Raw genomic sequence first — 16,538 nt, 5'->3', positions numbered from 1 at the left:
GTCAGAGGTAATTTTAACACTGGCATACACTGATCTACTGAGATACGTTTGCCCACTCTATGACAACTGCCATCCCCACAAATCCAAAAAGCAGAGAGGATGCAAGGGTGATACAACACAACCTCCAGCCACTAGAAGCTTTAGAGAGAATTTAGGGAGAATTTCCTCTTAGGAGGACTGCTAAAACTGGGGTCACTTGTATTCAGCAAACACCAAAGTGTTGGTCAAACAAAGGAAATGAGACAAGGGAAGTTGTACTGCAGGGTAGGCACTCCCAAGAAAGTAATGCCTGGATCCCTTAGAAGTTATTCTTTAAGCAACTGGGCTGTTGATTTACAGAAACTAACATGCCCCTTGTCCAGTTATCCTTTTAGTACCTCCCTACCTTCAGTGGGCTTTTTTCTTAATTGATGACAATCAAATTTCTTCCATTTATCCCACATTCCTCAAAGCCTGCCAGTCTAAAGACTAATCTTTTTGAGCTACTACCTTTCATATAAACCCTCAGGTGGATTTCAAATCTGATATGATTACTAGACCCTAGATATTCACCAGTTTCCATCATATTTATCATACTTGCTTCATTTCCTAGGAGAAAGGGTCTGATTCATTAAAAATTATATGCCCCATTTAAGCAGGTTTTCTGCATACTTTACTCAGGGAAAAAAAATGCTGAATGCATTTTTTCCACATAAAGGTATGTCTTTTTTGTGATTTATCAACCTTTTATACCCTGCCTATAAGTGGATGCCTCTCAGTCATGTACCCTGGTGGTACATAACTCCTGAAAAGGGTGATAACAAGCACTTCCAACTTCCAGCTCAGAAACCACAACTATTCCAGACAGAACAAATGTCACGTGGCTTTACTGTTTATGATACTTCTGTGTTTTTACTGGAGCACCGTGATTCACAACTTTGATTCCCTGGAACGGTTAAATTCTCACTGGAACAGTTAAATTCACATTAAGTTTCAGTTCAGTTCTGAAAGACTGCTATCCAAGTATTTGTGGGTCAGATGCAATCCAAACAGTACTAGGGGTTTGGGTTTTTTTTTTTTTGTTGCAGAAGCACAGATTTTCACATTACTGTAATTCATCTGTCTTTATTACTTTGGAGATTTAAGTGATGATTTGCTGTTAGCTATGCCACAGTTAAGCACAGGAACTTTTAATAACATCTAGAATGAAATTCACTCTTGGGCACAGAGCTCAAACAAGGTTTTCTGGTCCACCTGAAGGCTTCAGGATCAAGTTTACATAGTCAGGCACCTTTGCACAACCTCTTTATGTTATGACAAATTTCATAGCTGAGAAGGAAAACACCCTTTTCAACACTTACCTCGTGAAATTGGTCCTTCCTTTCATTTCCTTTTTTGTTGCACAGGGTGTTATGGGATGGGAAAGGATGTTAGAAAGGGATAAAACAAGTAGCAAGAGGCATATACCTCTAAGGAAGTAAACCACCAAGAAGGGCAAGAGAAGACTGTTCTCTGTCAGCACACTGTTGCTTTGCAAATCCTGAAGCTAATACCAAAACTAATACCTCTGTATCTTTTAAATCAGAGCTCTACAACAGAAAGCTTATGAGGAATCCCTCATAAATGACAACCAGAAAGCTTGAAAAAGTAATTGTTAACATTTCTAGAGTACAAGCGAGCTCCAAACCCTCAACATACGTGAAAGCATAATTGTTATTTAACGACACTTGGCAGCAGTCACCATTAACAAAAACATCAGGCTGTTATTCAACCTATAGGAACACAAAGGTGGCATCTGATACACGAGAGCGCTGTGAGAATTGGCAAGGACTGCCCTTCAAGAACTGTCCCAAGTACTGAGCGCTGCCAAAAGCTACTTCTAACTTCAAAGCACAACCACTCATCTTACATGTAAGAGTTACTACAACCCTTTATGGTTAGTGCATTCAGGCATAAAGCAACTTAGAGGTATATGGAGAGATTCAGCTGTAGCTCAACCCACAAGAGTCCGAAACATCCCCAGATTTCTCAAGCATGCACCGTCTACACGTTTATAGCATAAAAGAAAATGCCTCCAGTAAAACACGGGGAGGATAAAAACTGCAGAAACAACGGGCAATTTTCCACATCCCTGTTCACACAAGTCTCAACAGATATTCCACAGACACAGCAAAAAGCTCCCACTGACCAAGTGTTTCGTTTCTTGTAATAAAACCTTGGAACCTCAGAGATGTGAAATCCATGGAAAGCAAAGGCTTTGCTGCGCTCTCTGCGGCTCTCGGGCAACTTCCTGAGAGCAGATGATACCTGGTACAAGGTGAGACAATCCTTGGGCTTCTCCAAACAGTGCTGTACACGGTGTGACACAGCCTGTGAGCATTACAGCTTCCTGCCTGCTCCACAGTCCTGTCGAACTCTGTTTTAAAAGAGTGGTTATGGGTAGAAGCTCTGCTTCTTTCCCTTACCATGCCTGTATGTGCCTTGGCACGAGATTTCTGCTGCTCCTATCATTTAGACAGCTTCAAATCAGAGTAGCTCAAATAATAAACCATTCCTTTCAGCACTGTGTGAGGTTCTATCTCAATCATTTTGATTTTCCCTTAAAGGAGAGAAATTGGGGGTTTGCCTGTAATCTAAAATGATAAGGTTTGTCCTGTAACACAGACAGTTTGTATTTCAAGTAACAAACATAGTTAATAGAGGCAGATGTCTAATTCTAAGGTAATATTAAACAATAAAAATATTACCAAACTAAGTAAAGCATCTTGCCACTGTTTAAAATGCTGTATGTCGTCATGACCTAGACTCCAGCTTACGAAAGCAGCAGAGATATTGCTAATACACTAGAACACTCCTATTTCACAACACAACTCCACCAGGGAAAGAAAAAGAAAACACCCTCAAAATCAAGACATTTGCTCTCAATTCATGGGACATTTATTCCACAACACACCTCTGTGATACCTCGATCTGCTCTACAAGAGAACCAGTACCTGACTCACGGTGCCATAGATGCTGGTGCAGAACACGGTCACTTACTAACATTAATGAAGGTGCACTGATAGTAATAACAAAGAGTCTGTGGGCTCAGTCCCTGTGGATGCCACTGAGTCTTACCTGCAGAATTAGACAATGCCTAGCAGGCAAGAAATGCACATATCAATGTGGAAACAGTCTCTTAACACAGCCATGAGAAGAACTGTCCTAAAAACACGCTTGGGATGCGACTGAGCTGAACCCCAAGTCCTCTGTGTAAGAACAGGAGATCAAGCCGTTCCTGAGCTTTCAGCTTTTGAGTTCCATTTTGGACTCCGTAATTACACAACACGAGAAGCAGGCAGTTGGCATGGAGAACGGATCTAGCTGTTGACAAAATGCTGCTATTCACAAAAGTTCAACCAGTCAGAAGTGCAGCTCTCCAGAAGGGCTCTGCCTGTAGGATTATGGGTGAGTTTTTCAATAGCCACTACTCCTTGGGCTGGCAGAACCAAAATGTAGCCATGACAAACTATGCAAAACGTTTCCATTGTGTGCAACAGAACTATAAAAAAAGGCCAATTCTAATTCCATATGGAATAAACAGAGGGGAAAAAAAATCACCCTGCAGTCAATGTTCGACTCATCTCTTATTGGTCTCCTGTTAAGTCAGAACCAGAGCATAGGTATCAAAGACTAATTTTTTCACTCCATTTTGGAACATCTTAATCACAGATTCATCTCAGTATGCCATTTGATACTGTTTATGTAGCTTCTTCTAGTTAATTAGAATACACCTGGTTCACTTGGCTTTTGGGAGGCTACAGATCCTAACCCAGAGAGTCAGGCATCTCTACCACCTCCTTGAGATTACAACATCAACCTGAAACCTGCAAAACAGAATGAAAAGCATTTTCTGGGCATAAACACCTTCAATGTTCAAGCTAAATTTTGTGTAAAAAGTACAAATGAAACCATATTGGCCGAAACTACAGGAAAACCAACCTCAGGTTTCATTTCCCTGCATATATGGCACATGCACTTCAAATAAGCACGTGTGATGGGACACTTCAAGGCAGACAGCAGCACTTACCTAAACATCACAGAGGATGGTGAATAAGCACACTCAATGTAATAAAATACATATATGTATGCATATACTTACTAGGTTTGGGAAAAGGACTCCATTCTCATCTAGAGGGAAAAAGGGAATGAGCTTCAGTCTTGCATTACAAATGTATTTCATGAGGCATTTTTCCAGGTCTATGCAAAAACACATGGCTCTGAATCTGTACAATAATAAACTGACTTAATTAAATCCCTCATTGCAGAAACGTGTACATGATTCTTCCCAATGTACATTTTAACCATAACCTAAGCCAAGTTCACCTGTTGCTAACGCTTCTCAATTTTAGGAGGGCTGTTAACTAAAGAATGCAATGTTGATCTCTACAAAGTTAAGAGCAAAGAGTAACATTCCAGAAGTGGATGCAGAAATCCAGATTTACGTTGGAAGCAACTGCACAGGGGACCCTAAACCCAAAGGCAGAGCCACTGCCACTCTCACGAACACACACAGTAAAGCCAGTCGCATTCCGCTTGTTAAAACATGTCGTCCAATTAATTTTGCCGCCCTTACTCAATAGTTTACTTGATGAATCAATTCTTCTGGTAAATAACCACTTCTGCATGCCATTGACTTCTGTGTGGGCAAAACGGATCTTTTCTTTTGGCACTAATGGTGAGTTTCAGAGCCAGCAGAGAAGCTACTAAGGGCAGGTTTGCAGGTAAACCAATAAAGAACATATGGCATTGACGAATCCACAGGTGACCAAGGCACCACCTGCCTCTGTGGGACAGAGTTTAAGACAAGCTTGGAAAAGCCAGCAGGGCCACAGAGCAACCCTGTTAGCTTTCAGCTTCCCATGTTCATTCAAACCAGCAATATGGGTGATGACGCACTTGTGCATTTTTCCCTCACTTGATTAGCTGCCAAGATCCTCCTTGGATATTAAATATGCTATGGGAACTCTTAAGGACAACTTTTTATTTAGATAGTTATATGACTAGTGAAAAATGTTATAACATTTTTAAAAACGAGGCTTTCCTGTAAGCACCATCAATTTCCTTAAAATGTTTGCTATGAAACCTTTATCTCGCAGAGAAGCTAAACATAAGGATACAGAGACAGGCAAGAGATATTTCTGCATCTATCTGAAGAAATCTCATCCATATAGAAACAAATTGCCATGGTAATTATCACTATCTTACTCGTAATTGTAAGAATAACCGTACATGGTTTATGCATATGGGCCGTTCCCATTCCGTTTGCTTTAATTCTCCCTAGAAAGAAATGATCTTTTATGGAGCAGAAGCATTAACTATGTTCTGGCAACCAGGAAGGGGAGGTTTATTGAGGTGCCCTGCCACACAGCAAACCCTGTCTGTGGATTGTGAAATGTTCCTGGTTGTGCTTCAGAGCAGTATTACCGGACACTGAAGCACCAAAGGTTCTAGGAACACTTATTAAATATTCACCAGCAAAACCTGTGGGTGCGCCAGGATGGTGCTGCCCAACGAGTCTCAGATGTAATCTGCATTATAGCACAGTTTGCTTACATTAGGCTTCCTCTGAAAACTACCTTCTGCAAAACAAGAAAGGGTCTGCATTTAAATATCAAGGGGGTGAGCGGATCGACTGTGTTTTGGGTTGTTGTTTGGTTGTTGGGTTTTTTCAGCACCATGTAAAACTAATAATCGAATTTCCATCCTAAAGCTACACATGGATTAGTATTTAGTTCTTCTTGTCACTGCAGGTAATCTATTCTGAAAGGCCAAAGAGTGAGAGGACTCATAACTCATACTCCTAGTCCGATTAGTCAGTGGAAATAAATGGTCAAATTCTTCTAATAACTGGCTGCCTCTCGGGAGGAACAACCTACCTGCCCCATGCCCAGTCTTGGGACACTGCAGGCAATACCCACCAGCTGACTCATCACTTCAGTGTAATCAAATCACACTTGTGTATTTATTCCTCAAACATTTGTTACACATTTGGTGGTTTCATTTTGAAGAAGGACTTTCATACAATCAGTTGAACTGGAGAGATCAGCCACGGGCTGGCAGAGCTCTGCCTGGAGCTGTGAGCCTCCAGGGCCACCCTGCCTGAGCCCAGCCCAGAGGGACACAATCCTCCCTGAGCAGGTCATGATTCCAACAGCAGCCCAGGGAGGGCTCAGAAACAGTGGACAAACATGCACCTGATATGTGCTTGGAGCCAGGGAATCGTCAAATTACAGAATCACTGAGGTTGGAAAAGACCTTTAAGCTCATCAAGTCCAAACCACTCCCACAGCACTATCACAGCCACCACTAACCCATGTCCCTCGGCCCTACAGCCACATGGCTTTGCAACAGGCAGGAATTGAGGCAGGTTATGAAGCTACAGCTCTGCAACTGCCTTTTATGAGCTTTTAACAAGACATGCTAGAGTCCTGACAAGTGAATGCAAGACCCCAGGTGTGTCAGCCTTTTTTGCTTTGGCTATATATTTCAAAGGCTACTCTTCCACGTTGCATACATCTTTCTCGGGGAATGCTGTTTCTAAATACATTACATTTCAGTGAGCACATTTCTATTTTCAAACAGGAGTAGCCAGGAGAGACATTACCACAGGAATAAGTAGTTAAAAATAAATCCATCTGCTGTTGCTGGAGGAGGAGAATCCAGGCCACAGCAAGGACCACCTCCTCACCTTGTGACCCAGGCTTGCTCCAAAGAGGACAGTTTGTCACCTACTAAGAGGATCAGACTGTGGTGTTGGGAAGACCAACTTCAGTCTTTAGAGAAGAGCTGAGCTGTGAGACCATGCTGGTAACTATTCAGCAGTGCCACCAGCCTGATGGTGAACTCCTCTGGGAAAATTTCCCATTTCAAGACCTGCAATGGAGAACTTAATTTCTCCATTTTCAGCTTAATCCTAGTGTTTGTATGCCTAAACTGTGCTTATCATTTGTATGCTTACTGCCTATTTATTGATCTTGAGGATTCATGTTTTAATCTTGATTATTAGTAAAGTAATTCAAATTAATGAATAAATTATGAATCTCTTTTAATGGAGAAGAGTCATGTTCCAAAACTTACACTTTAATTTACTCCCTACTGGTGTAAGTTCCTACTGAAGCTGAAGACTGCCTGCACAAGGATTAAGCAGAGACATCCAAACATAACCATATACCTTCAAATGTAACCAAGCACAGTAAAATAATCTCATAGGAAAAATAAACCATAACTCTCACATCACTAGAATCACATGTAGCACCAAACTTTGTTTAGAAGGTTTTTTTCCCCTCCAAATTTTGGCTTCAATTTTGTGAGGTTTTTTTTAAGAAAAGGAGCCTCTATTCCTATTAATAAATGCCGTTAAACTTGAATACAGAATGTTAATCCTAGCTCAGAGTCCTTCATAATCTGTTCTGTTTCTCCAAAGAAAGCTACAGGACTGAGCTGTTCATAAGAATGTGTGCACAACACTTCTACAGCAGGCATCTCGGATCCAACAAATTCTATCACCCATGTCCTTTGTATCCTCACACACCATAATCATTTTGAAAGCTTCAACACATGTCTCCCAAGAGTGTCACCCCCTATAACGCGACAGGCAAATCAGATTGTTACAAGAAGTCCTTAATTGCATCTCATCATCCGAGTTGTAAATGACTGTCCAGTTACAATCCAGGTAGGGCAACCAGTAAAGGAAGAGAAAAATCCCCTGTTCCTGACCCCAGACCAAGGGTGCCTTCCCTCACTCGCTGGCACACCATGCCATACGCTTCCCAGGCACACCATAACGCTGGGTAAACAAATGGCTTCAGGACATGCAGCACTTTTTCCCCTATTAACGCTCCAGGAATCCTGGCTTCCAATGTTTTGTGGTCCTTGAGGCATATTTCATATATTGTTTTTAAAGCTTATTATAGACCCTGAGGAGGAAAACTGAGATCCAATACGGTTTGACAGGTAAAGGGCACAGCGAAGGCTCCATACGTGTACCTGCTACAGGGGGAATGTGCTCACGATGTAGAAAACCCTTTCTGTGCCATGCAGAAAGATGTCCCCTGTGCACAGTTTTTCCAAGCGCTCCTTGCTGCTGCTGAGGACAATTTTTTACTCACTACCTTACTCTTTTCGTGCTTCCTTTCTCACTGTCTGTCACCTTGGTACTGTGCAGGTCAGCTGCAGAAACTGCACACCAAGGAAGAGGGAAAAACAGCATCATCAGTGTCCTCTCCATACGTGAAACAACGCAGTGACAAACAAATCTTTCTGTATAAAAATCAATGCACTTCACAGCAACTACAGGAAAGCCTACAAACACGTGGACATTTTACAAAGTCCTTCTGCTTGCTCATCAACCCAGCCAAGACAAAAAGCTTACCATTTTATCAACAGAGAGCACCTTTACTCATATCACTTCAGCATGTCTTAATGGTAGAGGACTCCTTACAAAACTCCCCCTGGAAAGCAGTCTCATCTCTCACATTGTTGCAGGTACTCAGAGTCTCCACTCAGTTTGGAAAGAAATGGTCTCAGGCAACTGCTTTTAGAAGCTGCATTTTGATAGATATTACATGGTTTGTACTTCACATAACTCTCAGGAAACAGTATTATGTCATTCTCTTCAAGATAATACCTGCTGCAGTGATAGTCGTAGGAAGAAAAACACTGTACGAGTACATTATGGACTCCTCTTTTCAGGCACATGAGATTATGAAGTACACAAGCCTGCTGCTGTAATAATTTCTACTTCTACAGCTCCTTCTAAAAATCTGAAAACTTTCTGCTCAGTCTTTGCAATGTTCATGTTTACATTCCAATTTTTTTCCCCACGTATTTGATGACAACTGTTTTTAACAGCAGAATGGCCAGACTCGCTCGCTGAGATACTACACAATAAATCTATACTTGGAAAAGTGGACAAGAGGGTGGTTAAACACTGAAATGGGCTGCTCACAGTGGTGGTGGAATCACTATCCCTAGAGAGGTATTGAAAACATGCATAGATGAGGTGCTGAGGGTCATGGGTTAGTGGTGGACCTGGCAGTGGGAGGTTACTGGTTGGACCAGATGATCTTAAGTCTTTTCCAACTGTAATGATTCTATGAAAACAGCACTGAAAATAAACTGCAGGTCAAACTGATGTCATATATTAACTCCATGTAATCAAAAGCAGTTCAGTTAAAGTATGCCCACCCCCAAAAAAATAATCTCACAAGAGGCAGATAAGCCCCAGCTCTTCCTTCAGTGCCCACTGTCTGGGCATGGGTGCACATGCTTCAGCCCCCAGCCCCACGACCCTCACCGAGGACACAGCCACCTCCTCACACTGCGTCACAGCTACCAAGGTCCCCTCGCACGGCCTGCAGCACCATCATCACCAAAACCATTTGCAAGGAAGATCTAAAGACAACTGATGGCAAATTTACTGTAAATCCCACAGATTGAGTTCTGGAGGCCTTCAGAAGACTGTGTGGGAAAATCAACTAGGACTGAGCACAGTCTGATACACAGAGAGGAGCAACGTGGGTGGCTACCTTCAACTAATGGGTTTTGATCAAGAGCCCACCAATTAAGAAGTTCAAGTAGAACCGGCAGCTTTTCAAACGTGAAGAGTTGCACCTTGTCTTGGAGGAAACCCATCCACATTTTAACTACAGCTTTCTGAGACAACAAAGCCTACCCGTCTTTTACTTACAGTCTTTTCAGTCAACATGCCCTTCCCTCTCCTGCTCTTATTTTTCCAGCTGCTTCCCAAACTGTGGGATAACCACGATTCTGTGATAACTCCCTCGTTACAGGGCCTTTATCCCAAAACAGGGAGGCACGGCTTAGAGCAGCACCAGTGCTGTTCCTCAGACAGAAGCAGATGCTCCTCAGACGCAGTGTATTACATCAGTTCATATAAGTGACAGGCAGAAAGACACTTCATTTACCCCACTCAAACAAGGAGCACTTCTTCAGGTCTCCTCAAACAAGGAGGAGTAAGGCAGGCCTCGCCAGCAGCCACACAGAGCTGACAGCGTGAGACACCGCAGCGGGTGTTCATCTTGCGCTGAGCACATCCTCACGCAAACACCTCACCACCAAAAAGGCAGAGAAAAAGGGGAGTGGGTGAAGGAGGAGCTGAAGGCAGACCAGTGGCATCCTGCCTGGCTGGTATGTTTATTCTAAACGGACGCATGAAAATCAAACTGTTAAAAAGAGGAAAGAGAACTAGGGAACAGGCAACTCCACGGCATTAAGGTAATCTGCAAGGTAAGCTGGAGCAGGTTTGCCCTCTGGGGATTTGTTGTGGGGTTTTTTAAAGTGAGTTTCCCTTCACATTTTTAGTTCACTTGTGCCCAAATCCAGGGGCATTCAGAGTTCAGCTCAGAAGCCTAGCAAATCCAGATGGGCTTCATAAACATTTCCCAATGATGCTTACATCGATGAGCATTTTTTTTCCTTTTCCATCTTTCTTTTCCCTACCAAGTTGATAATTCACACCGCTTTAACCCAGCAAAAAGGAATGTAAAGGCTTTCTTGGAGATAATCTGATGGCTTTTACTGTTCTGCCCACACCGCTGTCCAGCAGGAATATGTAACATTTCCCTCAGAAAGTACACACATCTACAGGCGACACAGAGAAATGCCAGATGGTAAACTTACACACACACTCTCCCAAAACCAGAAATGAAGCTATTGTTATTACACCAGTCAAGGAATCGAATGACTACGAACCATAATTTAGCTAAGATCAAGTGTAAAATCTGTTTAATAATATCCGATACATCCTCTATCTGGGAGATTATATCCTGCATTTGCAGGGCATTGACTCAGTAATCTAATAGGTCTTTTCCATCTCTGACTTCTATTAGCCTATGAATTATAACAAAAGGACCATTAGGCAAACCATAATTGTGGAAACAGCCTTTGACACATGAGACTAACTACTGCCATGGTGCAGGAAAAAAAAAAACCTAAAATTAAAACATGGACAGCCAATTGAAAGTAAAGCTTTCCCTTTATCCAAGTGCTAACTCACTTAATTAAAATTGTGATAAGTCAGAAAGTCACAGAGAAGGCACTTTTTCTACCCATCTTGTTAGGGAAAACCACCTTGTTTTGACAGCACAGCAAACCCTGTTTTGTCCCTGAAGGAGGGACGGGGACTGGAAGGTTACGGGGGATATTTCCCTACCAAGCAGTCATGCCTCGCAGTCTGGAGCAGCGCTGGCAGACTGCCTCGGCTCTGCTGAGCAAAGCACAGGGCTTTGCTTTCCACGAGCTTTACCTGGGGAAGGAAAAAAACAGCAAACCACAAAACCCAAAGAAGGCACAAAGCATTCAGCCACTGTTCAGTGATCGTGAGAGCTGGAAAAGGCGGCCATCCTCTAACAGTGCCGTCAGACCTTCCTGCAAGGGAGGTCATCAGCTTTGCAAACACCTTGGAGAGAAAGATAAGTTAACAAATGAAGTCACATGTTTTATACATTTATAGGGAATGTACACTTCACAAGAACCCAGCAGTGGCGACACCTGCAAAGAGGATCAGCCATAAATTCAGATTTCAGCTCCCTTCTGCAGGGGCTCATTTAGATTCCTGAGTTTATCCTGCAGTGGCCACGTCCTGCTCTCCCTCGATGTCACAGGAGCTGCCAAAACCAACGCGAGACAGAAGGGCTGTGGGTTACTTGTCCCCAGCATCTGCCCTCCCCTGACAGCACGGGTGCCTCAGGTGCTGCTCCTCAGCCCGCACCAGCACAGCCCTCCCACGCAGGCTCCATGACACTGCCACGTCCAGCTCACACTGACCACAGAGCCAGGGTCCCCGAGCATCAAGCACCAAGGGACGTGTCTGAGCTCCCACGCCAAGGCCTCAGTGCTCTGGCTGCATGGGCACTTCAGGGGTGCACAGGTCTCCAGGTGTGCAGAGAATTTGTGTCACAGGTAAGGGATCAAAGGCCCTGTGAGGTCAGGTCCCTTCAGCCCACAGTTGCAGAACCGCAGGGTCAGCACCCGCCGCTCAGAAGAAGGCTCAGGGAGCCTTTGGCATCAGCAAAGCACGACTGCCACGGGAAGTGAACCATCCTTAATGCACTTCTGACAAAAATCACAGCTTCCAGTTTTCCACAAAACTTCCCAAGCTTAATTAATAAGCATTTTTTACACGAACTGCTTCTCTTTTTCCATCACCTTCTAACACAAATGCTTACACAAAGCACATTCATTAAAGGCAGTATCATCTGTTTACGATGCTATTTGCAAACACTGCGAAGACAAAGCACTGCCTAATACCTTACCTTCAGAGATCCTATTGCTTCCAAGGTGCCTCGCTGTAGGAGCTGCAAACTGGAGCCAAGCCCATGCATCCATTTGCCGTGGAAGCCTCCCTGCACAGCTGTGCCACTGCACCATGGAGCAGACTCGCAGCACATCTGCTCACCCAGTCCCAGCCCGCTGCCACGGAGAAGCTGCCAACGATGCCTGGCCCTGCCAAACCGTGTGGCAGAGAGGCTTTATTGTGATTTATGGAACAGAGGGGTATCCAGGAGGGATTAGGGGGACTCTCAAGATCACTTCTGTTTCTGACTCGAGTGGGATTTGAAAACAGGTCTCTTCAAATGGCAGTGAGTAAAATGACACATTTCTGCAACAACAAGAAGCTTGATATGCTTAGAGCTGTGTTAACACTTCCATTTAAAAGCCAGTTTTCCAGGGGGGGTACGAGTTGGCAGTTGGTATTCTCCATGAGCTAAGAGTAGCCACACCTGAACTGTTTTTCTCATTAAAATCGGATCCAGCTAAATATCCATGCAAAGAGCCACTTGACCAAAGAGAATCCATAAAGAAGCATGCAGGCAACAACCGCTTGGGTTAAACAGGGAAGTTTTACCAGCCGAGGGTTACAAGGCTGCACTTCACAGCCGCCGGCTTCAGCAAACGGCACAAGCAGTGTGGGAAACAATCCGGCACTGGCAGGAGTTTAACAGAACTCTTAATGTTGGCTCAGTCACAAATACGACTGCCACACTCAAACAGGCCCCTCAGCACCACATCCTGCACAACTCCCACCTCTGGGACAACTGGGCTGCTCCAGTTCCCTCTTTGAATCATAGAATGCTGGGGGTGGGAAGGGCCCTTCAGAGCTCCTCCAGCCCCAGCCCCTGCTGAAGCAGGTTCCCCTCGCTCAGGGGGCACAGGAACGTGTCCAGGAGGGTTTGGGAACCTCCCGAGAAGGAGTCTCCACACCCTCCCTGGGCAGCCTGGGCCAGGGCTCCCTCACCCTTACTCTTTACCTCAAAGTGCTTCTGATATTAATTTTGCCCACATGTCCCATGACAAGCTCATTAAACTCCATTACTCTGACTCAACATCTTCTCTTTAATGCTACTTCCTTCTCACAAACGTCTGTGGCCTGTGTTATTTCTGCAAGAGTTAATCTGGAAAATGAAGTCACTGGCCATAATTCCCAGTCTCTGTACATTTTGGTTATCTCTAAACTGTTTTTTTGGGAAAACCCACATTACTTTCATCTAAAAAACATGACACACTTGCTGTTTGTCTTCTGAGCCATGGGTGTGGGTGCCCAAGCCCCTCGAGCTGTGGGAGCATCACCCCGAGCCAGCATCCAGGGCCCCGGGTCCTCTGCCCAGCCCAGCACGCACCGACACGCTGGCCCTTTTTGGGTCATCTTTGAAGTAACATTTTGTGAGGCACTGCATTACCAGTTGGAATCCATTGCTGTCTTCTGCATTCCCATGCACTGATTTGTAATCCAGTCTAAAGCACGAGATTTGAGGGCATGGTTCCTCCCGCACCCAAAGGCCCAACCGCTCCGACTCCTGTTTGTCTGAATGAAGAACACCATGGTATGAATCCCAATTAAATATTTGCTTAACTTGTAAAGGACTTGTGGCTAAAAACAGCACAGGATTTCTGTCTGAAATTGCACTCCGGTGCAGAAACATCTGTCACCACTGCAGGAAACAGACCTGCTCCACGCCTCCATGGCACACAGGTATTTCTAGCATTGCTTAGGGAAACTGCAACTTTCTCTTCCAAGATTTAACAAAGGTATCAGTAGCAGATGTTTGCAGATCATTCTGGCCAAACACCTCGCTCTGCTCTCACTAATATCAGTAACTTGCTTCAAATCTTCATGCCAACCACTCTAGTGGTTGATAGGGCTGGGACAAAGGATGGACTCGATGATCTTAAAGGTCTCTTCCAGATGAAGCCCTTCTATGATTATTTTGTATTTGTTTTGTAAATCTGCTCCAAAAATACAACTCTAAAACAAACAGATTGGAGGAAATATGTGTTTCCCAGACACAGCTACCTTACTCCCTTACAAATGATTACAGGGGTAATGTGAACATTATGAAATGTATTTGTTTTTGTTAGGAAATGAAATGAAGTAAAAACCTTACAGTTAAGTTCCATAAGCTCCGTCTTCAGCAATTAGCACAAAGATTCATTCCTATAGAGGTTTTGCAGGACAAAAGGCATTTGTATATGACTCGAAATTAATTTGTAACAGGCACAATTGTGTGTTACTGCTCTTGCTCATGGTCTCAGTTAAGCAGGAGATGATTCTTGCTATAAGTATCATAAATACATGACTTGGGGGTTCTATTCTTTGGGATCCTCTGCCATTTATATTTTTATCTATATAAACTGACATGATGCTACACTAAAAAGCCCTTAGTTTCAGTAGTACACTCACTACTGTCATAAAGCAAAATTCAGAGACAGGTAGCAAGAGCCATGTCACTACTCAAGAGTCAGAATCATTTTATTTGAACACCTCAGCCAGGGAAATAGCGATCTTTACAGTAAAACATACACACACACAAGGGCGAATTATTGCATCTAATCACTTGGCTTCTCAAAATGCTCGCTTACAGCTGTAGGGAAACGTTGCGTTTTGAAAACGTAATAGTCCTGAACCTTCACTGAGCAACTTCCATTAGAAACCAGACAAAAAGCACTGTTTGCAGGAGTTCTGTTTCCAGGGAAAAGATTCCTGCTTTTACACTTCCATGTCTGCAATTTCTTGTAACAGGAGAATAAAATTGTCGAAACTAAGCATCCCAAGCTACTTAAACAGCTCCAAAACAAAATTGCCCAGTAACTGGAGGACAGTATGGCTGCTTACATAACAAGCTTCTAGAACTGGAGAGGGCAGGGGGCAGGGAATACCCACCCCAGCAGCCTGGGGAAGCAAAGCAGCCTCCCAGGGCTGCCAGGGAGAGCTGGTCCCCTGCCCTCCTGCCGGGAGGTGAGGAGCTGTCGCAGCAGCTGACAGGGAGTGAGCGCAGAGGAAAACAGGAGAAATATCTGAGACAAAAAACGACAACCCGTGCAAACCCAGGGACAGCCTTAAAGAGGATAACATTTAGAAGCAATCCACCAGAACTGCAGAATCACACAGAATCACAGAAGCCACATCAGGCTTAAAAAACAGCGATCTCTGGATCTTAGAGGTACCGAACCTCCCACAGAACCTTCCGACAGAGCACCCTGGCCCTGTGAAGCAATTGAACACCTCATCTTCCAATGTGCTCACAAGAGCACATTTAAGCAGCCAAACAGGCACAGGTACAACTGCTGCAAAGCTGGGGAGTGCCCACTGCGACAGGCAGAGCAGTCCTGACTGGGGCCACACTCCTGCCACCAGCACCAAGGTGGGTCTCGGCTGTTGCCCCCTCCTCGCCCCATACCAGGGATGCACCGGGACACAGCAGCCCCCCACCTCCTCTGTCCATCATCAGGGCTGTTCTCTGCCTTCTAACCCTGGTTGAGTACCACTGAGTGGAAACTACAATCCTGTTTTTGCCCCAAAAGTCAGGCCCATCCTATGATCAGGCAGCTCCACTCCCCGTGCCATGACCTGAGCCCATCCCTGGCTCACGGTGACGTTCCCTCCCCAGAGCCAGAACATTTCCCGAGGAGCTGAGGGCACCCGCTTGCTCCTCCTACAGCAGACCCCTGCGTTGTTGGCCTTTGAAGTTTTTGCTCCAGAGCCTGTCACTTTGCTTTATTTCTTTATGAAGAAGCTGGAGGGGCTCCTGTTTTAAGGTACGTCCCTGAGCTACTGAAGAGCAAGGCACTGCGGGCACAGGCCCGGCCTCTGCCTCGCTGTCAGCCGCAGCGTGCGTGGGTGACATCTCACCTGGGATCTCACACAGGCCATTGCCAACTCACCAGCTGAGCAGCTGCTCCAGTAACTGAACTCAAGCACTTTCTCAGGATTATGAATCCCAGCCATTTCTGCAGGTGCCGTTGCAGAGAACGGGAACACGGAGAGAAGCCTTTTTGCCATTCTTTACAACCAGATTTACAGCTCCATTTTATCGACAGCGATTCTGACAGGGTTGTTGCAGTATACTGTGTAATTTCCATGGAACATTAAAATGATAGAATAATTAAAATTTTGGATTGATGTCTCTGTAGAAAACCAAGTTTTAGTCAAGAAAAATTACCTATGTGATGTTACTGAGTACTTGCTAACATGTGTGAGCCCCTATGCCTTTAATAGG

The sequence above is a fragment of the Colius striatus genome, chromosome 11, assembly GCF_028858725.1.
Source record: "Colius striatus isolate bColStr4 chromosome 11, bColStr4.1.hap1, whole genome shotgun sequence".
NCBI classification, from domain to species: Eukaryota; Metazoa; Chordata; class Aves; order Coliiformes; family Coliidae; genus Colius; species Colius striatus.
Note: the sequence above shows the minus strand (reverse complement) of the source record.